General features: G+C 43.5%; 1 long non-coding RNA gene across 1 annotated transcript in view; it reads left to right on the top strand.

Moving 5' to 3' along the window:
• The window catches only part of LOC308642948, a 39,397-nt gene extending 15,384 nt beyond the window's left edge, over positions 1 to 24,013 (top strand). The window contains exons 2-3 of the long non-coding RNA XR_014020669.1: positions 23,646 to 23,731; positions 23,857 to 24,013. This is a non-coding gene — a long non-coding RNA (uncharacterized lncRNA). The remainder of the gene's footprint in view (positions 1 to 23,645; positions 23,732 to 23,856) is intronic.
• Positions 24,014 to 27,437: the final 3,424 nt, after the last annotated feature.

Genomic DNA, 27,437 nt, shown 5'->3' with positions numbered 1-27,437 from the left:
GTTGATTCACCCCTGGGAACCCAGTGGCAGAGACAGAGGTAGCACCACTGGGGGAGCTGGGCCTAGGGGCCAGGAACCAGGCCCTTAGAAAGTTAGGAAGTTAGGAAGCAGAGAGGGAAAAGCTGAGATCTGGGTGGAACCAGCAGGGTGTGCCAACTTCCTCACACACCAGGGAACAGAGGAAGGGACAGGAATACCTAACAAGGTATCAACTCATAGCCTTAAGACAATAGAGCTGGCTAGGTCCTAAGATACTATCTCATCCAGCTCCAATTCAACAGACTCATCCAGGGAAATTGATAGGGACACACAATGTCACAATGCCTACACCTAAACTAGAATCCAAAAGCTCTGTCCCCCAGCCTGACTCCATGCATGGCCCTGGCTACTACTACATAATTTAATCCAATCTACATTTGCTAATGTGTGCTCTGGATTGGACACTTCCAGGCACCATTGGAAACCTCCTGGGGACATCACTCTTGTTAGGAATTTACAGCTGTCATAGGGAAAGTCAGACTGAGCTCAGAAACCTGGACTCCTGGCAGCATGAGGGAAGTGAGGCAGCAGTAGGCATGAACTGAGTGCTGGGGAGTGGATGGGAGGATCTTAATGGTGCAAGTGCTCTAGGAAAGTCCTTGGATCTTGGTTTTCCCAAGCAGGGAGTGGAGTCAACAATCTCTGAGGCCTATCACTCAAGCAGCCAAGCCTCTGCCCTCCTTTGCTTTGCAAGGGTTCAGAAGTAGGGCTGAGCTCTTAGTAGGCGGTGAGTGGGAGGCAGAGGAAGTGGCTTTAGCTGCTTGAGCCACCCCAGCTGCCCATGTCTGGGCTGTCCCATTACCAGCCGGGAAATCACAGACTCAGCGCTCAGACATCTGGGAGGCACTAGGCAGCCCAGGTTATTTTTAGAAGGCTGGAAACAAATATGCCCAGAATCCTGGGCGTTGCTGAGCCAAAAAAGCTAGGAGGCTAGCAGAGAGCAAACAAAAAGAGGTGGCCTAGAGCCCTAGGGCTTTCTTTGACAAGGTCAGCTGGACTTGTCTTTTCCCCAGAGGCCAGTGCTCAAGCCTCCTGTGTGTAAACTCGCTGAATTTCCACCTGCTTTTGCTTCCTTCTGGAAAGTCAAGTGCAGAGGTGCTTCAAGGATTCAGGGAGAGGATGAGTTGTATCCAGAGCACTTGATCTCCACTGATTGGCTCTTTGGTGCTTTCTCTGGTTCAGGTCAACTGTTGAGTCCCAGGGATACAGGATAGAAAGGAGTCAACCCTCAGATCCTTTGGGAGTATTGGCAGGATACAAATAATAGCACTCTGAGATCACCATAAAGGAGAAGAAATATGGGCCTGAGAGTTCAGAGGGGGCCTCTCCCAAGGCTGCCACAGGACCAGATGATTATCTGTGGACAAAATGTTTGCTGTCAGCTGGGGGAGTAAATTCTATGTTGTAACTAAGGGGTGATTTTCGGTCCTTTTGAGACTCATGCCTTTTCTTCTTGCCTTATTTCAAAAAAATGTCTCAGAAGTAGAGAAAAGGATAAGATGATTCTTTTCAGCTCTTCTCAGAAAAACTACCCAGTTTGTAGTGGTGACCCCAGTGAATGGATGTGCTTGTCCCTTCTCTCCCATCCACCAATCTCTCCAAGCAAGTCCACTCCATCACATTACAGATAAGGACCCAAGGACGAGAAGGGGCACATCTAGCCCAGGTGGACTCTGAGCTATCTGGAACCTATAGGTTGCCATGTGATTAAGACCACAGGAAGGACACTCCCAGGCCTGCCCATCAGAGGGAGAGGGGTGGAGCATGGGGTAGGCAGAGGACAAGAGTCCAGTTCCACATTATGCCCCATCACAACAGAGTCTGCAGCTTCGACCTGGCCTGTTTCCACCCAATCCTCAGGACTTTGTCCTTCTGGCCCAGCTCTTTGGGGCTCAAACTGGACTTCTCAGGTTCCTGAGGCTTCACAGCATTACTCATGATTTCTACAAATTCTCTACCTGAATTTTTAATATTTGTACTTCTGTTAAGTTAAATAAACCTGTTTCCTGAAAATTCCTTGGGTGCCCAGCCTCATCCATCCTACATCACAATGATAAGCTAAACAAATTAATATGAGAATATTCTGGCCAAGCCAGAACACTAAGTATTTATATTTATATATATAAAGGCTACATTGTCAATGACCATGTAGAGGCTTATCAATAGACTGGTTCCAGAGACTATCCTAAGGTGACTACATTTAACGTCAATGCAGTATCTCAAGTCAACTTACCAAGTGACTCCCACAGCTCTAGCCAAAATGCTGGTTTCTTTCTTGCAAGGTCCTATGTAGAAAAACAACACTCTTGGTTGTTTGACCTCTGCTCCCAATTGACTGAATAGCCTTAGTCTCCCTCTCTATGTTCTTCATTGGTAAAATGGTTAAGTTTGGGTTAGATAATCCCATCGCCCCTTCTGGCTCTGGTTTGCCAGGATTCTAAATTGTGATGGAGCTGCACTCTTACCCTACTCCCTTTCTAAGTCCCCATGCTGCACCGAGCAGTGTGGTGGAGACTACAGGCAGAGAAGGGGTGCCCTAGGAGAATGGGTGTCAAGTATATGTAAAGGAAGCAGGCTATCAGGAAGAAAGTCACCAGGTCAGGGAGATCTCTTAACAACCAGCCAGGCTGCAAGCAAAGAACCACCCAGCAAGGCCCATGGGCTCTTCCCAGGGTGATAGGATTCACCTCCTCACTTCCTGGGAGCTCAAGGAGCCCTGAACTTACCTGTGTGGGATTCCTCTCTGAGGTTCCCTGACAGAATATTCCACCCCCATTCTTCAACCCTGCCAGGGACCAGCACCACACCCTTCCATAACTCTTCTCCCATCCCAGCTCACTCTAAACCCTTAAGGCACTGAGATCCCTAGACAGTGCCAGAGTCACCCCTTTTGACTAAATGACCCTCATCCACTTCCATCCTTGGGCCTGCCCAACTCCCATAGATGGCCTAAATTGCAAATTAGCAGTCTCCCTCTGTCAGGAAGTTCTCCCAGATGCCCATCCCCAGGCACAGTGAGGGCCTTCACCCAACTGGCATCCTGTAGTGACCTTGGTTCTTACAAGGATCTGCTGTCCTGTTTTTTGTCTTTCCCTCCTGACTCCCTGCTGTCTGTGCTAATCCAGACAGTGTGGAGATAACACCCTTGGAGTTAAGAGGTTTTTTTTTTCTTTTTTTTTTTTTGGGGGGGGGCGGCGTGGTACTGGGGGTTGAATTCAGGGGCACTCAACCACTGAGCCACATCCCTAGCCCTATTTTGTATTTTATTTAGAGACAAGGTCTCACTGAGTTGCTTAGCATCTTACTGTTGCTGAGGCTGTCTTTGAACTCGTAATCCTCCCAAGCCACTGGGATTACAGGCATGCACCACCACACCTACAAGAGTTTTTAATTTAACAAAATGAGCACTGCGGTGGGCACTGCTTTGTGATAATTACTCTAGAGGTTTTAACTCTGGCCCTCAGACATTTTCCATCAGAATTGCTCTAAGGGAAACTGGCCATTTGACTTTGGGGTTGAAAGTAGGGTTCTGTTAAATCTCTCACCGTCCCTCAGTCAGGGGATTTCAGCCTGAAAGAGCAACTGGGATAGGAGGAAATGTTTGTCCTGGGGGCCCCTCCTGACCTTGGGTCCTGGCATGCCTGCCCTCCAAATCAATGTTCACCAGTGCCTGAGCCAGGCTTGGCCTACATGTAACAGTTTACTGACCAGATAAAATAATCTGGGAACCACATGTCCTGGCCCATCAGTTATCTTGTTATTCTGTGCCCTGAAGGATCTCCTGGGGACATAGGCTAGGGAAGCAACTGACAGTGTCAGATGGGAGGAAGGGCAGGATGGGAGGTGGGGTGTGGGTAGGGAAATGCTTGGGGGAGGTGAGGCAGCACCTTGCTAGAAGTGTCTTCATCATCATTTGGGTATGGGACCATCCTAGCTTTCAGTGACCTGACCCCCGCCCTAGTCCAGTTGAAGAGGCTTCAGAGCCCAAGAGTCATAGGTCTTTGATTCTTCAGAGCCCAAGAGTCAGGGTTTCCTGGAGAAACCCTGCCTGCCCAAGGTGGTCCATTCTCAGTAGCCCAGCCCAAGACAGAAAGCACTGCACAGAGAGTCAAGAGAGTATGTGACTTTGGACAGATTACTTCCCTCCATTGTTTTCTCATCTGCACATGAAGACAGATTCTATAAACCCTAAAGGCCTCTCTGGCCAGGTCCATCCCCAAGCAGTATGGAGTAGATGGAGCAGTATGAAATTCCTTGTGTGCAGGGTTCTCCTGTCTCTCTCGCACCAGCTCATCTCGCAGCATGGAGTGAGAAAGCAATGCTGCTGCCACTGGAAATTGATGGAACTAACCACAGTTTCTTTGGCACCTTCAGATATCATACCTTTGGGATGCTGTGCACAGTGGTACACATTTGTAATCCCATCCACTGATGAGGCTGACACAGGAGGATCTTGTGTGAGGTCAGCCTCAGTGATTTAGTAAAGTCCTGTCACAAAAAATAAATAAATAAAGGGGGCTGGCAGAAAGGGCTTTTGAGCTGAGGTCCAGCTACCAAATCTCTGCATCTTTTCTAGGCAAAGAAAGGTGACTTGGATGTTTTGTGTGTGTATATGGTAAAAATATGCATGATAAAAAATCTACTGTTTTGCCAGGTGTGGTGGTGCATGCCTGTAATCCCAGCAGCTCAGGCGGCTGAGGAAGTTCAAAGCCAGCCTCAGCAATTTAGTAAGGCCCTAAGCAACTTGTCTCATAATAAAAAATAAAAAGGGCTGGGGATGTGGTTCTGTGATTAAATCCCCTGGGTTCAATCTCTGCTACCAAAAAATACAAATAAAATTTCACCATTTTAAACACTTTTAGATGTATAATTCAGTGTCATTAAGTGTATTCACAATGTTTTGCAACTTTCACCACTATCCATTTCCAAACTTTTTCATGGTTTTCCAATGAAGACTCCATAATCATTAAATAATAACTCCCATTCCCCTTCCCCCAGTCCATGAGTAGAGTCCTCTTACTCTACTTTCTATCTCTATGAATTTGCCTATTCTGGGTACCACATTGTCAAAAGACTTTAATTGGATTTATTTTTTATTATAGAATTGGGTAACACTTCATAAAATAGATTAAGCGTTCCAATGAGCTGAGTAGAGAAGTTTAGTTTTATAGATAGAAAAGGACTGAGAGCCTGGCACAGTGGCACACACCTGTAATCCTGGCAACTTGAGAGGCTGAGGCAGGAGGATCACAAGTTCAAGGCCAGCCTTAGCAACTTTTTTTTTTAACATTTATTTTTTTTTCAATTTCTTTTTTTTATTGGTTGTTCACAACATTACAAAGCTCTTGACATATCATATTTCATACATTAGATTGAAGTGGGTTATGAACCCCCAATTTTACCCCAAATGCAGATTGCAGAATCAGGTCGGTTACACATCCACAATTTTACATAATGCCCTATTAGTAATTGTTGTATTCTGCTACCTTTCCTATCCCCTACTATCCCCCCTCCCCTCCCCTCCCATCTTCTCTCTCTACCCCATCTACTGTAATTCATTTCTCTCCTTGTTTATTTACCCATTCCCCTCACAACCTCTTATATGTAATTTTGTATAGCAATGAGGGTCTCCCTTCATTTCCATGCAATTTCCCTTTTCTCTCCCTTTCCCTCCCATCTTATGTCTCTGTTTAATGTTAATCTTTTCTTCCTGCTCTTCCTCCCTGCTCTGTTCATAGTTGCTCTCATTATATCAAAGAAGACATTTGGTATTTGTTTTTTAGGGATTGGCTAGCTTCACTAAGCATAATCTGCTCTAGTGCCATCCATTTCCCTGCAAATTCTATGATTTTGTCATTTTTTATTGCTGCATAGTACTCCATTGTGTATAGATGCCACATTTTTTTTATCCATTCATCTATTGAAGGGCATCTGGGTTGGTTCCACAGTCTAGCTATTGTGAATTGTGCTGCTATGAACATCGATGTGGCAGTATCCCTGTAGCATGCTCTTTTAAGGTCTTCAGGGAATAGTCCAAGAAGGGCAATAGCAGGGTCAAATGGTGGTTCCATTCCCATCTTTCCCAGGAATCTCCAAACTGCTTTCCAAATTGGCCGCACCAATTTGCAGTCCCACCAGCAATGTACAAGTGTACCCTTTTCTCCACATCCTCGCCAGCACTTGTTGTTGTTTGACTTCATAGTCAGCCTTAGCAACTTTATAAAGCCCTAAACAATTTGGCATGGGCCCTGTATCAAAACTAAAAAAATATAAAAAGATCTTTAAGCACCCTGGGTTCAATCCCTGATACCAAAAAGGGAAGAAAAAAGGTGAGGGGCACTGAGAAGGCAGAAACAAAACGAAAAGTGGATTGGTCACTTCAAAGTCCCTGTTTCTGAGATGCAGGGACAGGCAGACAGAATAATGGAAAAATAACTGGTTAACATCAGATTACCTTTTTATGTGAAAGGACTAGAGCAGAGAGAACTTTATGATCTTGCCTGTTTGGGAAATGTGGCTGTTATCTCTCTAATCCTGATTTCTCAGAAGCTCAGATAAATAGCTCAGTTTTAGCCTGATGACTGGAACGTTAGCATGAATGGCTCCATTCTGATTTTTAGCCAGTTTCTTGGGGACTAGCATAGTAACTTAATCTAAGATAATGACTTCCTGAATTTTGTATTGAACATATGTAACAGGAATCATATATTTGTCATTTTCTGCCTGGTTTATTTCACTTAGTGGGGCATTTTCAAGATTCACCCATGTTGTAGCATGCATCAGAAATCCATTTTTTTTTTAAAGAGAGAGAGAGAGAGAGAGAGAGAGAGAATTTTAATATTTATGTTTTTTTAGTTTTCGGCGGACACAACATCTTTGTTTGTATGTGGTGCTGAGGATCGAACCTGGGCCGCACGCATGCCAGGCGAGCGCGCTACCGCTTGAGTCACATCCCCAGCCCAGAAATCCATTTTTTAAATGAAATTTTTTATTTTTTATTTATTGGTATATTATAATAGTGGGATTTATTATGTCATATTCATACATGCACACGACAGAAATGTATTTCTTTGTAAAGAATAAAAAATATTGCACTTTTTGGATATACAATATTTTGTTTATCCATTGATCCTTTGATGGACACTGAAGTTATTTATTTTTGGCTATTGTGAACAATGCCACTATGAACATTGGTATACAAATATCTGTTTGAGTTCCTGCTTTCAGTTCTTTTGGATATATACCAAAGTGAAATTATTAGATCATATGGTAACTCTATGCTCAATTTTTTGAGGAACCCCCAAACTGTTCCACAATGGCTGTACCATTTTACATTCCCACCAGTTGTCCAAGTTTTCTACATTCTTGACAATAACTTATTATTTTCCTTTAAATAATAATCATCCCAAACCGGATGCAGAGGTGTACACCTAAAATCCCAGTAACTAGGAAGGCTGAGGCAGGAGGATCAAAAGTTCCATGTCAACCTCAGCAACTTAGCAAGACCCTGTCTCAAATTTTTAAAACATGAAAAGGGCTGAGGACATCACTCAGTGGTAAAGCAAAGTTCAATTCCTAGTACCATAAAAATAAATTAATAAATAATAGGTGAAAGTAGTTTCTCATTGTGTTTTTTTAGGATTTTTTTAGGCACATACCTGTAATCCCAGTGCCTCAGCAGGCCAAGGCAGAAGGATTGCAAGTTTGAGACCAGCCTAAGCAATTTAGTGAGAACTTGTCTCAAAATAAAGAATGAAAAGGAAAGTATTTCACATTGATTTATTTTCATTTCTTATGACAGACATGGAGTATATTACATTTATTTAAAAGTTATAATAATCACCATGCCAGAAATTTTTATGAAAAGTAAAATTAGAGGGATATGTTAAAACAGAAATAATGTTATATCTATTTTGTTCTTTAATATGATAGAATTTTAATCAATGACCATACTGACTTTATATCTGTTTTGAGTTATGTATAATAAAATAAAATATTATTCTGGATATCTGTCAATTTAAGAAGAAAAAAAAAAAGAATGAAAAGGACTGTGGATGTAGTTCAGTGGCAGAGCACCCCTGAATTCAATCTCCAGGACCAAAACCAAAACAAACCCCCCAAAAAACACATTTTAGTTGCAGAGTCCTTTTAGCAAAGGAAAAGTTACCCCAAGGCTACATGAAGGTAGTAGAGGCCACTGCAGGCAAGGGTCTCTTGGGGCTGAGGTGTGTGTCCCAGGGTACTCATGTGTGAAGTCACTTTCTCTTGGTCTCCCTTTCCCTGTTCCATGCAGAGGTCCCTGAGGCCTTTCTAAAGAACTCTTGGCACAGTGTAGAATTCCTTGACTAGTGTACATTGATGTCACTTTCTTTCTGAGGTGCTAACCTGGAAGAGGCCAAGTGTAACAGGGGCAGAAAGCTGCTTATCCTTTGTCCTTGTGGGAGGATTTAGCAAGTCACCTTGGAAAAAGCCCTCTCAGCTTCAGCAGTCATTGGAGATTATCAAATGTAAAGAGGCCCTGAGAGAATCAACAGGGCCTTTAGCAGCTGACAAAGGCTACCTCTCCAAGATCTTATAAGATATAGATCCAGGGAGGAAGGTAACACATTTGCAGGGGACACTGAAGCTTCTGGGGGAACAAATGAACAGTCTAGCTTCTTCTCTTGTAAGGCCTCAAAGTTATTAAGCTCAGTTTTGTTTTTGTTTTTGTTTTTGTTTTTTGGTAAGGGGATTGAATACAGGAAGCTCTACCACTGAGCTACTTCCCTAACCCTTTTTATTTTTTAATTTTTTAGATAGGGCCTTGCTAAGTTACCAATGCTGGCCTTGAACCAAGTGGGTTATGAACTCCCATTTTTACCCCGTATACAGATTGCAGAATCACATTGGTTACACATCCATTTTTTTACATACTGTCATACTAGTGTCTGTTGTATTCAGCTGCCCTTCCTATCCCCTTCCTATCCCTCCTCCCCTCCCCTCCCCTCCCCTCCCCTCTCTCTACCCCATCTATAGTAACTAATTTCTCTCTCTTTTTTTCCCTTTCCCCTCACTTCCTCTTATATGTAATTTTGTATAACAATGAGGGTCTCCTTCCATTTCCATGCAATTTCCCTTCTCTCTCCCTTTCCCTCCCACCTCTCGTCCGTGTTTAATAGTGATCTTCTTCTCATGCTCTTCCTCCCAGTTCTGTTCTTAGTTGCCCTCCTTATATCAAAGAAGACATTTGGCATTTGTTTTTTAGGGATTGGCTAGCCTTACTTAGCATAATCTGCTCTAATGCCATCCATTTCCCTGCAAATGCCATGATTTTGTCATTTTTTAGTGCTGAGTAATACTCCATTGTGTATAAATGTCACATTTTTTTTATCCATTCATCTATTGAAGGGCATCTAGGTTGGTTCCACAGTCTATTTTGAATTGTGCTGCTATGAACATCAATGTAGCTGTATCCCTATAGTACGCTCTTTTAAGGTCTTTGGGGAATAGTCCAAGAAGGGGAATAGCTGGGTCAAATGGTAGTTCCATTCCCAGCTTTCCGAGGAATCTCCATACTGCTTTCCATATTGGCCGCACCAATTTGCAGTCCCACCAGCAATGTATAAGTGTACCATCCCTTTTGAGCCCCCCTGGTGAGCAATAAAGAACTCACTGGTATGGGAAAGGGGCTGTGGACTAATGATCAAGTTCAACTCTGGGGCTAAGAACCTAGAAGCCTCTCTGGAATTTTCTACTACTGAAAATTGCCTGAACTCAGAAGTGTGAATGAGGGCTTAGGCTTTGGGGTCTTATGTTTCTGGCTGCTGGGGCTCTATGCAGTGAGGTAGAGGAAGACTGGTGCTCAACAGTGACCCTGATTGAAATGAGCTAGTCCTTGGGGTTTTGAGCACTCCTCTGGTTCAGAGGAGAAGAACTCCAAAGGGTAAATTAGAATCCTTACTGATAGATCTTAATGGGGGGGCAGGGAGATTGACCATAGTTTGTACCTTAAGCTAGTGAAGTGACCTTACCTTTTACATACAGTTTTCAAGATCTTTGCTTCTGTAGCTTCTGGAGATGAGGCAGGGTGAGACAAACCAGACAATGTGTTATCTCTTTCTTTCTTTCTTTCTTTCTTTCTTTCTTTCTTTCTTTCTTTCTTTCTTTCTTTAATTTATTTTTAGTTTTCGGCAGACACAACATCTTTGTGTGTATGTGGTGCTGAGGATCGAACCCTGGCCGCACACATGCCAGGTGAGCACCCTACCGCTTGAGCCACATCCCCAGCCCCCTTTCTTTTTGTACTGAGAATTGAACCCAGGGTCGCTTTACCACTGAGCTAAGTCCTCAGCCCTTTTTATTTTTTATTTTGAGACAGATCTCCCTAAATTGCTTAGGCCTCACTAAGTTGCTGGTCTTTGAACTTGTGATTGTTTCTCCTCCCTCAACCTCCCTAATAGGTGGGGCTATAGGCAAATACTTCCACATCTTGCTTAGTTTAGGATCTTAGTTTTATTTTCTATTCTGGAATTAGGACATAAATAGGTTAAATGTTCCAGTGACCAAGAAGAAGGGTTAGCTTTCTTGCCTTATCTCTTCTTTTTTTTACTATTTATTTTTTAGTTTTAGATGAACATAATATCTTTATTTTATTTTTATGTGGTGCTGAGGATCAAACCCAGTGCCTCACACATGCCAGGCGAGCACGCTACCACTTGAGCCACATCCCGAGCCCAACCTTATCTCTTCTTTTGTTTGTTTTCTTCCTTACCTAAAAGTGCAGAGAATTGAACCCAGGACTTCACACATACTAGGCAAGTACTCTGCCACTGAGCTACACCCCCAGCCCTGAGAGGTTGATTTTATAGAGGAATAAGGGCTTGAAGGAAGCAGGAACAAAATCCAAAAAAATGAATCAGCATTCTTATATCAGAGAAAACATTTGGCATTTGGTTTTGGGGATTTGCTTGCTTCACTTGGCATTATATTCTCCAACTTCATCCATTTACCTGCAAATGCCATGATTTTGTTCTCTTTTGTTCTCTTTTAATGCTGAGTAATGTTCCATTGTGTATATATACCAAAGTTTCCCTCTCCATTCATCTACTGAAGGGCATCTAGGTTGGTTCCATAATTTAGCTATTGTGAATTGTGCTGCTATAAACATTGATATCGATGTGTCCCTGTAGTATGCTGTTTTTAAGTTCTTTGGGTATAAACTGAGGAGTGGGATAGCAGGTTCAGATGATGGTTCCATTCCCAGTTTTCCAAGGAATTTCCATACTGCTTTCCAGATTGGCTGCACCATTTTATAGTCCCACCAGTAATGTATGAGTGTGCCTTTTTCCTCACATCCTCTCCAACACTTATTGTTGTCTGTTTTGAGTGTATATCCTCTTCCAAGAGGTGTCTATTCAGTTCCTTGGCCCATTTATTGATTGGGTTATTTGTGGGTTTTTTTTTTTTAATTTTTTTTTTTTAAGTTTTCGGTGGACACAACATCTTTGTTGGTATGTGGTGCTGAGGATCGAACCCGGGCCCGCACACATGCCAGGCGAGCGCACTACTGCTTGAGCCACATCCCCAGCCCGATGTTAAGGTTTTTGAATGCTTTATATATCTTAGAGAGAATGTTTTCTCTGATATAAGGATGCTGATTCATAATGGGATTAGGGGGGTGAGCATGGGAGGATTAGACAAACTCTAGATAGAGCAAAGCAGAGGGAGGGGAAGGGAGGGGCATATGAGTAGGAAAGGAGATGGAATGAGAGGAACATCATTACCCTCCCTAAGTACAAGAATGAAGACACGAATGGTGTGACTCTAATTTGTGTATAACCAGGGATATGAAAAATTGTAATGTTTATGTATAATATGAATTGTAATGCATTCTGGTATCATATATAACAAATTAGAATAAAAATATTTTTTAAAGGGCTGGGGATGTGGCTCAAGTGGTGGCGAGCTCACCTGGCATGTGTGCGGCCCGGGTTCGATCCTCAGCACCACATACAAAGATGTTGTGTCCGCCAAAAACTAAAAAAATAAGTAAAAATTCTCTCTCTCTCTCTCTCTTTCTCTCTCTCTCTCTTAAAAAAAAAAAAGATTAAAAATTTTTTTAAAAAAAACAAAAAAGTGGACTGATCATTTCAAAAAGTTACTTTTTTTGAAAGGTAGCTACAGGAAAACAGATAGGAAGATAAGTGACTTGTTAACATCTGGTTATTTCAGATAACTTCTTTTGTGTAAGGATTAAAATACAGCTGAGTGCTGTGGCACACACCTGTCATCCCAGTCACTCAGGAAGCTAAGGCAAGAGGCTTGCAAGTTCATGGCTAGCCCAGGAAATTTAGGGAAACCTTGTCTTGAGATAAAAATAAAAGGGACTGAGGATGTAGCACAATGGTAGACAGCCCCTGAGTTCAATCTGCAGTATCAAATAATATAAATAAAAACATGATAATAGTAATAAAAATAAAATAAAAGGGAGGGAACCTCATTATAATGCTGCTTGAAACTGGCCAGTTTGAGAAACTTGACTGTTATTTCTGTAATCCTGATTTCATAGAATGCCAGATAACACATGAGGTTTGATTTGACTTTTAGTATGAGTGATTTCATTTTTATTCCTTTTTGTTTTTATCAAGTTAGTCAAGAGAAGTTTACTGGGGCTAGAGGTGTAGCTCAGTGGTAGAATACTTGCCCAGCATTTGCTGTGGCCTTGAATTTGATCCTAGCACTGGGGAAAAAGAATTACATTTATTTGGGGCTAATTAGGATTGTAATCTAGGAAAACGGAATCAAGAAGTCTTAAAACTTGCTCCCTGAGCTTTGGCCTGCTGCAGGAGCTTAATCCAAAACAATGGCCTCCTGTAATTTTTATTTAACAAAGCTGATGACAATCTGGTTAATTTAGCCACTAAGGGATTCATATGCATTCCTCCCCTGACTCCATTGCATTATACCAGTAATCTTACTTGCTCCAAAGGCAGAAGAGTCTGAACAAAAGATTTTTGAAACGTCACACCTCAACAGTCCTTCAGCTCTGTGGTGCAAAGGTGTAATTATATTGGTTGACTTGTAGGCATTCTGAAAAGATATTTGGAAAAAAATTTTTTTTTCTTTTCTTTTTCTTTTTTGGTACTGGGGATTGAACCCAGGGGTACTCTCCCACTGAGGTACATCCCCAGCCCTTTTTATTTTTTATTTCAAGACAGTCTCGATAAGTTGCTGAGGGTTCTGTTCCATTGCTGAGGCTGGTCTTGAAATTGTGATCCTCCTGCCTATCTCCTGAGTTGCTGGGATTACAAGCAAGGGCTACCCCGCCTAACTGGGAAAATATTTTCTTACCAAATGGGCACCCTTTGCTTACCCACAGAGAAGACAGCATTTTCTGCCTACACAGGAGAGAGCTCAGAAAAGGTGCAGGGCTCTGGGCCAAATGGACCCAGTTCCAGCTGTGACCTTCAGTTCCACTCCCTGGGCCAAGATGCTAAATTCAAATCTCCCATCTGTCCTGAAGCCAGTTAGTCCAGTCACTATGGGCACGTGCCTGGCAACTGGATTTGCTTAAGATGAAATCTTGATTATATAAAAGAATCTTTAGTCTGCAATGTTTTCCATACCCAGTACACAAATTAAAACATTTCTAGGCTAGGTGTGGTGGCTCTTGCCTGTAGTGCCAACAACCCGGGAGGCTGAGGCAGGATTGAAGGAGCCCAGGAGGAAGGCCAGCCTGGGCAACATGGAAAAACATCTAAAATTCTTAAGGAAGGAAGGATGGAAGGAGGGTCTGGCGATATAGCTCAGTGGTAGAGCACTTGCATAGTTCTGGGTTAAACCCTCAGCACTGAAAAAAAAATTTTTTTTCTTGATTATACTTGGAGAAAAGAAAGACAAGTAAGATAAAAAGAGAATAGAACTAGAACCAAGGAAAAAAATCCTGTTAGGCATCAAAACCATCATTCAAACAGCCAGTTTATTTACATTTACTAATTCATTCTTGCAACTAACCAATCACCCTTAATTCGACTAATCAAAAGTCTTCAATCAAATATCCTGTACTCGTTGGGATAATCAATCAAATTCCTTCCTTCGTTCATTTAGCTTCTTTAACAAATCAACCCTCATTCAACCAACAAAGCAATAAGTAGTTGTTTAATCCTTATTCACTCAACTAATTATTGCAAATATCAAAGTTCAGGGCTGAAAGAGACCTCAAAGGACTACTTCAAACACTTCAACCTTGTAGGAATTCTCTCGGATACAGCCTTCCCAGATAGAGAACTCACTATCTTCAAAGGTTGCCTGCCTGGAGGTAGATGTGGTAACACACACCTGTAATCCCAGAGACTCAGGAGGATGAGGTAGGAGGATCCTGAACTCGAGGCCAGCCTCAACAGCTTAGTGGGTCCATAAGCAACTTAGGGAGACCCTGTCTCAAAATAAAAAATAAAAAGGGCTGGGATGAAGCTCAGTGGTAAAGCGCCTCTGGAGCTCTGGCCTCAACCCCCAGTTCCAAAAAAAAAAAAAAAAAAAAAAAAAAGAAAGAAAGAAAGAAAGAAAAGGGAAAAAAAAAGTTGCTTGGAACATCTCTGATTGTGAGAGAACAATATTTCTAAAGCTAATCAGAAGCCTGCCGCTTCTGGTGCTGCCTTCCCGGTCACTGGAACAATACAGTTGCTATTCAAGAAGAGCCTGTCCAAGAAGAGCCTGCCAGCGAATCAAGATAGAGATTATGCCCTCTGTGGCCTCTCTCCTCACCTGTCCCTGCGGTTGATGTTCTCTTGATCTGGTCTCTCTCTCCTCTAGTTAGGTAGGCCTCACTCAATTCAGGGCTCTCTCCTGATTTGGGGTTTGGAACGAGAGTTCACATTCCAAGTATGATGTGACCAAGCTCCTGTTTGTTTGTCATACCTGCCATTTTGCCAGAGGGATTTCCCTGCAGCCTGTTCCTCAGGCCCCATCTCCTCTTGCTATTGTTGAGTGCCTTGAGGGCAAGTGGTCCAAGGGCTTGCTGGACACCTCAGTGATGGCCTGACCCAAAAAGCTCTCACCAAACTGGGGCAACAGGAATTAGGTGGGCCAGACATTTATTCCTCTGAGGAATTTGAACCTAAGATCTGAGGAAGAAACTGACCACTGGAAGCAGGACATGAGGTAAGTTTCAGAAAAAGGAATAGACAGATGGCCTAGTCAGTACAGGCCATGAGAAAGCAGAGGCTGGGGGCGGGGTTGTGGCTCCGTGGTACAGTGCTTGCCTAGTGTGTGTGAGGCATGGGGTTCAATTTTAGCACCACATATAAATAAATGAATAAAATAAAGGTCCTTCAACATCCAAAAAAAAAAAAAAAAAGAAAGAAATCAGAGGCTGGGCTGGGACAAGGGAGGCAGTGACTTACTGCTTTGATAGGGTTGTGGAAGCAAGTGACAGAATAAACTGAACAGTTTAAGTAGAAAAACAATTTGTTAAACAGATGGGCTTTTTTTGGGTTGCGGGGGCCTTGGAATTGAACACAGGGCCCCACACATTCTAGGCAAGCACTCTACTGTTGCGCCACTCCCACAGCCATGTGCAGGATTTTTGATGGGAATTTCAATTCTCAGCTGAATCTAGGTTTTAATCATTACCCTAAATACAGGAGTAAGCATGCACTCCCTTCTCTGCCAAAGTGCCAGGGCAGGCGGTTCCAGACAAAACAGAAATGGTCTTACAATATTACTTCAAAGCTGGTGCAGGTTCTGGCTGTAAGTTCAGCCTTCTGAGACTGAGAACGGATTTTGCAGAAGCTGTACAATAGGATTCTTTTGACTGCAAATCATGGAAATCCATCTCTCATGTATTAAGCAAATCAAACAAACAAAACCCAGAAACATAAAAGGGGAGGGTGAAATTGGGTCATATAAAAATGAAATCCACGAGTAGGGATTGCTTCAGGAATGGCTAGATCTAAGCACACAAGTCACCAAGAATCTGTCTCCATTTCATGACTTTGGCTCTCTCTGCGTTGGTTGTTTTTTCTCTCTCAGTTACTCTCCCAGTGATGTAGCAAGATAGCTCCCAAGAGTTCCCTCCCCCATCCCCACTTCTTTTTTTCTTTTCTTTTTCATTACAGGGCATTGAAGGCCACATGCATGCTAGGCACAAGTACTAGCATTGAGCTAAATCCCCAGTCCTTTCTATTTTTATTTTGAGACAGGGTCTCATTAAGTAGCCCAGGCCTGGCCTCAAACTTCTTATTCTCCTGCCTTAGCCTCCCTGAGCCCCTGGAATTTTGTACATGTTGTCATCTCACCAAGCTAAAAGTTCTATCTTAACATCATCAGCCTTCCTGGGAAGAGTTTACCTTCCCAATAGTTCTGGGGAAAGTACCAGGGCTGAGTTTCATGAGACTGTTTGAGTTATTTCCCCAGCTCTGGAGTTGAGAGGATGGGGTCAGTCATACAGGAACTTCTTGAACTAAGAGTAAAGACAGGGCAGAAAGCCTGGGTGCTGAGAGCAGAAACAAGAATTGTGAAATAGCAGTCAGTTATAAAAAGACACACACACACACACACACACATTTTAGTGAGTTCAGGAGACTAATGTCAAAAAACCCAAACTTTCTTATGTGATCCCAGGCTGGAAACTGATGTTTAATCCAGCCTAGAAGGACAAATGATATATTAAGAAACTAGAGTGTTTTCAGGAAGAGGCAAAGCAGACTGGGGCAGATACCTCTGGCTGATTTGGGTCCCCACTCCCTCCCCCTTTGGCTTTCGCTACGGAGACAGGATTTCCTGGAGCTGGAGCTGACTTCGTGGGGCTGGCTACCAGACAAGCACTGAGCCCTCTGGTCAAGGCCACAAGCTACCAGAAAGGACAGACATTTATAAGAATATAGCCCCAGGGACAAGAGAGGAGAGTACTGAATTGGGGTTAGGGTTTCCCACCTAAATATTACAGGATGGTGGTTGAAGAGGGACTGAAGAGAGAAAAAAATAAGGGGTTTTAGGCAATAGGAATCAACATGGATTTGAAAGCTAGAAATTGATGCCTCCATCCCTGTACAAGTATGAGAAAAGTTGCTTCAAGGAGTATTGTGTGATAAGAGGCCAGGATTATATACCTTCAAGATTCCTGGAGGGAGAAAAGCACTCCCCTCATACATTAAGATCTAAGAGATCTGTGCTGTAAACCATGAGCGACAGGACAAGATGTACTTGATGGCAGCCTGGAGAATCTGTCCCAGCCAAAGCACAACTGACAGGGAACTCTTACAGGGGGAAAAAAAAATCAGAATTCCGTGGAAACTGGAATCCCTGTGCTGGATATCTTCCACATCTGCCTTCCACTCTGCCCTAGGAAGCTAACCTTATAGATTCTTGTGCATCTATTTCAGCTTCAAGTTGGGTTTGACCAGTAGAAATATTACCTAACCAGGCCCGTTGTGCCCACCACACAGTGTGCCAATCACTGAAGCAATGAGTTTTGCAAAAGAGTGTATTCATGAGGTGGCCAAACATGAAGAGGTGGGATCCCCAAATCTCAAATTCACCTCCCCAAGGATTCGGATTAGGGAAATGTGAAATAAAGAAACAAGGTGGTCTGAGGCTTGGGGAAAGGTGATTGAAGGTGAGGAAAAGTGAAGTAAAACCTGAGCACATCTGTAATCCCAACTACTCAGAGGCTGAGGCAGGAGGATCTCAAATTCGAGACCTGCCTGGGCAATGTAGAGAGACCCTGCCTCAACAATCCATCAAGCAATCATTCAAGTGAAGTAATTGGTGGTGTGGGCATGTGTAATCAAACCTCATGGCTCTTTGTAGGGTACGTGTTCAGAAACTGACAGTGTTAAGGGTGTTTTCTGGCACTCTGATATCAAAAGGTACCCATCAGACACCTACACAGGCCCAAGTGAAGGGTGGGTGGTTTCAACTAGTTTGAGCTACCTCTAAATTCCTCAAAAACAACTTAGGCAATCATTATCATCGTGACACAAGTGTAAGGGTGTTATCTCTAGTAAAGCTAGTGGGAGTATTGGTTAGGTAGGTGAACTCTAAAATTGGTGATAAAAAACAAGTGAAACTAGAGGGTTTTATTTGGGTTTTTCCTCTATTTCAGAAAATCATACCTAGAGCAGGGCGTGGCGGTGCATATCTGTAATACCCAGAGACTTGGGAGGCTGAGGCAGGAGGATGGAAGGTTTGAGGCCCCAAGAAATTTAGTGAAATACTGTCTCAAAATTTGAAAATTTTTAAAAAGGGCTGGAAATGTGTCTCAGTGGTTAAGGGCCCCTGGGTTCAATCCCTGGTACCAAAAAATAAAAAAGGGTTAGGAATCAGAGGGAGGAAAGCGAGGTGATGAGGTCAGAGTATTTTTTCATGTTCTTGCCTATCTTCTTGTGGCATTATTTGGGCTCACTCTGTCCCTCAACTAAACATCACTGGTTCTTTCAAAGATTTTACATTAATCTTTCTCACTCCAGATTGTGGTAACTGTTCTCTCCCCCTGCCCAGTGCCAAGAGGTAGTGACAGCTTTGCTACTACTAACTCCAAGATATGGTACTTAAAGGTCCCCTACATTTTGTAAATAGTCCCTTTATAAACAAAACCATTTTCCATTTTCATCTGTTTCTTGTTGGGATCCTGAATGATACCGTCCCTAAAACCTAACCTTTCAGTTAAGGTAATTTGGTAGGAGCAAGCTGGGAGCTAGGCAGACCTCAGAGAATAAAAGCAAGTGGAAGAGAAGGAATGGGGATAGTACCAACTGGGGAGTAATGCAGGTGGGATAGACAGAAGGCCAATAAATGACTAAAATTTCTTCATATCCAACCTGAAGCCCTAAGCTTATACTTTTTTCCCTTTGGGTACCGGAATTAAGCCCAGGGGTACTCTAACACTGAGCTACCTCCCCAGCCCTTTTCATTTTTTATTTTGAGACTGAGTCTTACTAAGTTGCTGAGAGTCTTGCTAAGTTGCTGATGCTATCCTCAAACTTGAGATCCTCCTGCCTCAGCCTCCTGAGTGTCTAGGATTACAGGTATGCACCACTGCACTGAGCATGGGTTGACTCTCCTGATGGTATCTCACAGGTCTGTGGACATGCTGGTCAGATGAAGGACAAACTAAAAGAACTCCAAGTACTCATGGGTTTGACTGATTCAGGCAGGGATTTTCATCAGGACCAGAGAGGCCAATCTTGAGACAGCAGTACCTCTAAGGTAATAGTGCTGCAAGGATCAAAGGTGTGGATATCTAACTTGTCTCTAAGGGCCAAGGAAGAGAGAGAAAGAGGAATCTAGACCTGAAAAATCCCCAGCCTCCAAGCCTTTTAATGCTAATGCTTCTATATTTCAACCAACAGTGGCTGGAATTTTCTTCCTCATCAAAGTCAAGGTGGGTGTAGGGTGGGGGTTTGGGGGTGTATTGGGAGAGTGGAGGCATCCAAGAGACCCTTTGAAGAGACTGGGAGGGGCACCTGCAAGAAGGGGAGAAGGGCTTCTCGCAGTGGATGCTCACTGAGTTAGAATCCTGCAGGCTCCACTGGAATAAAGCAAGGAGAGAAAGCTGGCTGTGGGCAGGACAGGCCTGGGGATGTTTGTGGACTAGAGAGTTCTAAGGTAGGAGGCCCCACTTAGAGACCTATGTCAACAGAGCTTTGTCAGGACCAGGGTATGTGGGCCTGGAAGAAAAATTGGGACATTCTTCCCACTCTTCCCACTTCCCATGACCCCATGTGAAAGAGCATGGAGCTTAGAGGAGGGGCAGGAACCAGAGAAAGCAGTCACAGGACCACACAGTGGGAAACTACCCACACTAACACTTGGAGGAGGGATTAGAGTCGAACAGATGCCAGGACAAAAGGCCAGGCTGCCTGTATCTATAAGAATCCTTGGGCTGGGGATGTGGCTCAAGCAGTGGTGCACTCGCCTGGCATGGGTGACGCCCAGGTTCGATCCTCAGCACCACATACAAACAAAGATGTTGTGTCCGCCGAAAACTAAAAAATAAGTATTAAAAATTCTCTCTCTCTCTCTCTCTTTCTCTCTCTCTCTCTTTAAAAAAAAAAAAAAAAAAGAATCCTTGGCAATGTAGAGCTAAAGAGCCCCCCAAGAACTACACATATCACCTGTGTGAAGACAGTCACATCACAGAGGCCAAGGGCAGACAGAAACAGACAGCCAGAGTCCCCTGTCTGCCAGAGTGAAGTCACCAGCAGCAGATCTGCTAAGTTTCTTCCCTACCTCAGAGGAGTCAGCGATCAAATAGAGCAGTCTCCCTTTGGCATACCCAGCTCCCTCCCCATACCACGCCCCTAGAGTCACCTTTCCAGCTTGGGTTGGGCAAGAGGATTGCTATGAACTGGACCGGACCCTGAAATTTTAAACTGAACTGATCTAATTTTTTTTGTGTGTGTGTGTACCAGGGATTGAACCCAGGGGTCCTTAACCACTGAGCCACATCCCCAGCCCTTTTTAATATTTTATTAGAGACAGCATCTTTGAGCTCGTGATCCTCCTGCCTCAGCCTTCGGAGTCACTGGGATTACAGGTGTACACCACTGCGCTTAGCCTAAATTTTAAAAATCTAACAAGATTAGCAAGTCACATAAATTCTCCTATTATGTTAAAAAGAAGAGGAAAGAGAAAAGGCAGTGTCTATGGAGAAAATAATGAAAACAAAAAGTATCTCTGTGTCGACCTCAACAGGTTGAAATTCCTTGACAACCAGCTGCAGCAAGAACACAGCCACAACCTCGCGCAACACTGGGGCGCCTCCCAGCAACCCCAGCCAAAGGGCCATTTGTGAACCAGAATGCCAGCAAGTCTGAGATTCACTCTGATTGGACCATCTTGGGTCACAAGACCAGTCTTGAGCCAATCACTGTGGCTGAAGGGTGGGATGACCTGATTGGTCAAGACTAGGTTGTGGTGTTTTTATTTTTTATATTTTTGCCTCTGAAGCTGGTTTTCTTTAAGAAATATGGAGCTGAAGGGAAGAGGAAATGGGATAAATGTGGTGAAATGTGGCGTTGGGGATCTTCCCCATGCACTCATTTGAAAACACAAAGTTCTGTTCCAGGAGCCAGTGCATTCCTCATGTCTCCCCACTTTGGTCTGTGACAGGAGAAACCAACGTGCTTCTCCCATGCTAGGCAAGTGCCCCACCATTGAGCTACATCCTTAAGCCCTTTCTCAAATTTTGAGACAGGGTCTTGCAAAAGTTGCTCAGGTTGGTCTTGAACTTGCAATCCTCCAGCTTTAGGCTCCTGGCTAAATTAACTATTTGTTTATTTTTGTACTAGGGATTTAACCCAGGGGTGACCATATTTCCAGTCCTTTTATTTTATTTTTTATTTTGAGGCAGAGTCTCACTAATTGCTTAGGACCTTGCTACTAAATTGCTGAAGCTGCCTTGAGCTTGTGATCCTCCTGCCTCATTCTCCTGAGTCACTGGAATTACAGGCCTGTAACACCTTGTCTGGCTTAAATTGACTTTTTAAGTGATGTTTTCATATGGGCAATAGAGGAGAGGGTCAGGAGGACAGTGGGACTAAAACTAAACTTTCAGGTGTTTAGTAATTCCCAGAGGAGTAGCCATTAATGTTAAATGGTGGGTACAGAATGGCAAGGCAGGATTAAATACTCCTGCCTAAGAATGGGGAGCCAGCCCAGGTGCAATGGTGCATGCCTGTAATCCCAGCAATTTGACAAGTTCAGGGCCAGCAGAAAGAAAAGCGAGGAACCAGGAGACAGGCCAGCGGGAATGAAAGATGGAGATCAAGCAGAGATACTCAGAGAGATTATTTGTCAGAGCTGACAAAGAAAGGCCATCTCTTCATAGATGGAGAGAGGCAAAACAGGCTTGGGGTTCAGGACTTTTATGGGGCAGGGGCAGGGATTAGAGCCCCGTGGGTCTTAATGTGTGTGGGGTGGTGAAGGGTTGGGTTGGTATGAGGGAGTGGTGAGCCTTCCTCAGAAACACTCTTAGGATATGTCAAGAGCTTTGTAATGTTTTTAACAACTAATAATAATAATAATAATAATAAAAAGAAATGCTCTTAGGAGGGAAAGTGAAATGTTTCTTAAAATGGCTGCTGTCACTTAAGATGGCGGTTCAGATGCTAAGCAAGGACCTTACACCAGCCTCAGTAATTTAGTGAGGCCCTAAACAATTTATAAAGCACCCCCGGTTAAGTCCTAAGTATATATATAAAAAAAAGCCAAGGACAAAGAGGGGATGGGAAGGGGCTGGGGTTGTAGTTGGGGTAGAGCACTTGCCTAGCATGTGGGAGGCGTGGGGTTCTATTCTCAGCACTGCATATAAATAAGTAAATAAAAATAAAGGTCTATTGACAACTAAAAAATATTTTTAAAAAAAGGTGGGGGGGATAGGAAAGATTCCCTAAAGAGGGGTCCAAGGGCTTGAAAGCTGAATGGGAGCCTCAAGATACAGAGAGAGGCTGTTTGCAATGGTGCATGCCTGTAATCCCAGCAGCATGGGAGGCTGAGGCAGAAGGATCATAAGTTCAGAGCCAGCCTCTGCAATTTAGCAAGGCCCCAAGCAACTCAGCCAGATCCTATCTCTAAAATAAAATATAAAAAAGGGATGGGGATGTGCCCCTGAGTTCAATCCTAGCTAACAAACAAATAAACAAAAACAGGGAGAACCATACCAAGCATCTTTGAGAAAAAAATCCTGTCTGATGGGGATTTTCTGAAGAGGAATTGTCAAAGTGAAAATGAAGGAAGACACAACACACAGCCCTCTCCTCTAGTGCCCATATGAAAACATCACTTAAAAAGTCAATTTAAGCCAGACATGGTGATATAGGCCTGTAATTCTAGTGACTCAGGAGAATGAGGCAGGAGGATCACAAGCTCAAGGCCAGCCTCAGCAATTTAGTAGCAAGGTCCTAAGCAACTTAGTGAGCCCCTGCCTCAAAATAAAAAAATAAAATAAAAGGACTGGGGATATGGTTTAGTGATTAATCACCCCTGGGTTAAATCCCCAGTACCAAAATAAATAAATAAAGTTAATTTAGCCAGGGACCTAAAGCTGGAGGACTGCAAGTCCAAGACCAACCTGAGCAACTTCTGCAAGACCCTGTCTCAAAATTTGAGAAAGGGCTTAAGGATGTAGCTCAATGGTAGAGCACTTGCCTAGCATGGGAGAAGCACATTGGTTTCTCCTGTCACAGACCAGAGTGGGGAGACATGAGGAATAAGTGTGAGGTGGTACCTTGGATTGACTCCTGGAACAGAAAGAGGATATTACTAAAAAAAAAAAAAAAAAAAAGGATGAAATTCAATTAAAGTGTGGAGTTTAGTCTTTAGTTATGACAAAGCTATCATAGTAATGTCAAAGGTTGACAATGAGGGGGACTGGGTAAGGAGTATAATGGGGCCGAGGCTGCACAGGCTGGTATTTGCTGTTCTATCTTTGCAACTTTTACATCAATCTAAAATTATTTCAAAATAGTCTATTAAAAGAGGAGAGAGAGAGAGAGAGAGAGAGAGAGAGAGAGAGAGAGAGAGAGAGAGAATTCTCCCTGTCCCCTGTGATGCATATTCACTTTTCCTGTGTGGAAGAGCATTTTATCTGAGATTGTATATGTAAAAAAACACCTGTCTACCTCCAGATGACCTGGTGACACTGGCATGGAACCGAGGCAGTGGAAAGAGCCAAATCTTGACTCTAACTCCTTCAGAATCCTATGATCTGGAGGTAGGTGGATGTGATGGTCTGTGATTCACTAACAGGAATTATTCACCCTGTCTGTAGAGATTATTCACCCTATTTGTAGCTGGACATGTCATCATATGCCTGCCTTCTCCTTTGGGACCCCACAGCTCCAGGCCACTCCTCCCCATGACTGAACAATGAAGAGAGTAGTTCACCTTTTTGGAGGAACTTTTCCATAAGTCTGAGGACTCTGACGCTGAGGCTCCTGCATCTTTGGTGCTGGTTGGCTGTGCCTTACCACTTGCCCTGTGTGTGGACAATTGAGGTGACTCTATTCTGGGCTCTGGAATGACTCATTTCATTTAATTTTTACATCAATCTGGAAGGATAGAGATCATGGTCCCCATTTTACTGGTGGGGAAACTAAGTTCGCAGAGGATGCATTTGCTTTCTGTCAAAGCAGCCTTTGAAACAGATATGAACAGCACCAATAATTCTGGGGCTAGGAGGGCTGATAAATAGAAAAAAAACTGGAGAACTGGGGAACGTGGAGGGGAAAGGTCACTTTGATGTTCCACAGTCAGTGGACTTTGGAGCCAGGAGAGTCTCTAGGGAGAAGGAGATAAAGAGAATATCCCAAAGGAGGAAATAGTAAGAGGCTTGGCACTGAAATGTAAAACCTAGAAATCCAGCAGTTCACAGGCATCCATCTGGGTGGGCTGGGGCCCAGGATCCATGCAGAGAGTGGTTTGGAATCAGAAACTAAAGCATCAGGGTTTGGTAGGGCTCTTTCTATCCCACTCTACAGGGCCCTATTTCCCCTCGGGATCTGCCCCTGGGCTAACATTAGCATTCCATCTTTGGAGCCAAGGACTGCCCATTCTGAAGCCTCTTTGTTTCTGTTGGAAGGAGGTCCCTGCTAGGGCCCTCAAGGGTCAGGGCTGGGAAGACTCAAAATAGGGCATAGATTGGAGAAACTTTCAAGCACTGTATCTGTTTTGTGCCAAGTCCTAAAATGGGCCCTGGACATCAGGATGACTCATTGCTCTCTCCCTAGGAGCACTTGCACCAGGGAGTATGCTCACTGCCATGGATGATGTGATCATATGATCCATGAGGAACAGGGTCCAGGACTGGGGGTGCCCAGAGAAGGCCCCAGACCCTAGGGGACTCCTTGCCAGACCTCCTGAGCCTATCTCTGGTGGACAGGGCAGCCAATGTGATCTGCAGTCCCAGTGGAAAGAAAACCCCCAAGTTCTACCTCTGGCTGCCTCTTCAAGAGGAGAATCAGACCCGGGCTAGGAGTGATGTTGTTCAGGGGCCTGGCATGAGGGCCTTTCACTATCCAGGCGAACTCTGTAGTCCACATAATGGTATAATGTTGGGAACCTGCCATTTGGTAGCTAAGCAGGACCATACCAACCCAGCAGGCCTTATTGTGACCTTATGTGCTAGACACTTCAATAACTCTGGCTACTTCTCCAAGGGCATGCACTATGTTAAAGTCTTCTGGGCCTCACCTTTTTTTTTTTTTTTTAATATATATACACATATATTTTTAGTTTGTTGATAGACCTTTATTTTATTTATTTCTATGCGGTGCTGAAAATCAAACCCAGTACCTCACACATGCGAGGCAAGTGTGCTGCCACTAAGTCTCAACCCCAGCTCCTCTCCTGTTTTTGTTTTTTTTAAATTTTATTAGTTTTTGTTGGACCTTTGTTTTATGTACTTATTTATATGTGGTGCGGCACACATGCTAGGTTACACTGTAACTCTGAGCCACAACCCAGCCCCCAGGCCTTTCCTTTAATCTGCAGAGTTTCAAGGAAGAGGAAGTCTCAGAGGTGGTGGGGAAAGATGCAGATGGTGTGCTTTCCTCTGACAGTGTTCTCTTTCCCTCTCCCTCCCTCTTTCCCTTTTTTTTCCTTTACTTTCTTCTTTGTTGGTGCCGAAGATTGTACCCAGGGGCTCCTGCATGGCAGGCAAGCTCCGTACCACTGAAGTACATGCCTAGCATCCCACTTTCATTTCTAGTACTAGGGACTGAACCTGGGATCGCTCTACCACTAAGCTGCACCCAACTCTTTTTTTCTTTTTTCTCTTCTTTTTCTGGTATAGGGGATTGAATATGAGACAGGAGTTATCTGTGTGGTTCTTTGTCTCATGGATTTGAAGGATGGGATCCAGGGAAGTGCTAAGTAATAGGATTTATTCAAGTAATAGAAAGAAAGAAAGAAAGCAGAGCTCCTGCAGAGGGAGGGGTCCCCAGGAAGGTAGCACAGGGTAGCTGTTGTCTAGGGGTTTATGTAAGGTTAGAGGGAAGTTATGTGCTCTTGAAGACCATAGAGATTTTAAATAAGTGGGCCTTAGAGTTCAGTTACACTAGAGCACTTGGTGCCCTGTCCAATCAGGATGTTGAGCACATGCCATTTTGCCTCAGGGGCAGGCTTAGGTTCTGGTTAAAATCTTTAGACTCCACTGGAGTCACCATCTGTCTACTCCATTTGTAAACTCCAGAGCCACGAGCCTTAACCCTGTCTTCCTAACACATATGTGTCTCCTGCTCTCAAACCCATGGCCCTGCACATGCTAGGCAAGTGCTCTAACATAGGTTTATGTCCCCAGAATTTTTTAAATTTTTATTTATTTGTTTAGTGCTAAAAGGGATTGAATCCAGCCTTACCACTGAGTTATATCCCCAGCCCTTTTTATTTTTTATTTTATTTTGAGACAGGGTCTGGCTCAATTGCCTAAGCTGGCCTTGAACTTGGGATCCCTGTGCCTCAGTCTCCCAAGTAGCTGGGATTACAGGCATGTGCCACACTGCACCCAGCAGACAAATGCTCTTTTATTCTTTTTTTTAACCTGAATTTATTTATTTTTTATTTTTTTCCTTTTATTGGTACATTATAATTATATGTAACAGTGGGATTGTGTGTGTGTGTGTGTGTGTGTGTGTGTGTGTGTGTGTGTGTTGCTAGGGATTGAACCCAGGGCCTTGTGCATGCAAGGCAAGCACTCTACCAACTGAGCTATATCCCCAGCCTTAACAGTAGGATTTGTTATAATATATTCATATATGCATACAATAAAACAGTATAATCTGACTAATTTCATTCCCCAGTACCTTCCCTTTCTCTCCCCTCCCTCCCCCTAATCTCCTTCTTTTATTCTGCTGGTCTCCCTTCTATTTTTTTTAATTTGTTCTAATTAGTTATACATGACAGTAGAATGCATTTTGACACATTTACACAAATAGAGCACAACTTCTCATTTCTCTGGCTGTATGTGGTGCAGTCACACCAGTAGTGTAATCATACATGTGTATAGAGTAATAATGTCTGTCTCATTCTACCGTCCTTCCCATCCCCACAGCCCCACCACTCCCCTCACTCCCCTCTGCACAATCCAAAGTTCCTTTATTCTTTCCTATGCCTGCCCCCCCCCCCATTATGGATCAATATCTGCTGATCAGAGAAAACATTCAGTCTTTGGTTTTTTGGGATTGGCTTATTTCACTTATCATAATGTTCTCTAGTTTCATCCATTTACCTGCAAATGGTGTAATTTCATTTTTCTGTAAGGCTGAGTAATCATTCCATTGTGTATATGTACCACATTGTCTTTATCCATTCATCTGTTGAAGGGCATCTAGGTCGGTTCCATAGTTTAGCTATTGTGAATTGAGCCACTGCTCTTTGTATTCTTGTGAAATGAGTAAGAAGGGGTCAAGATAATTCCCTAG

The sequence above is a fragment of the Spermophilus citellus genome (assembly GCF_964194105.1).
Source record: "Spermophilus citellus genome assembly, chromosome: 2".
NCBI lineage: Eukaryota > Metazoa > Chordata > Mammalia > Rodentia > Sciuridae > Spermophilus > Spermophilus citellus.
The sequence above is the reverse complement of the archived record's forward strand: the minus strand, read 5'-3'. Positions and strand labels throughout refer to the sequence as shown.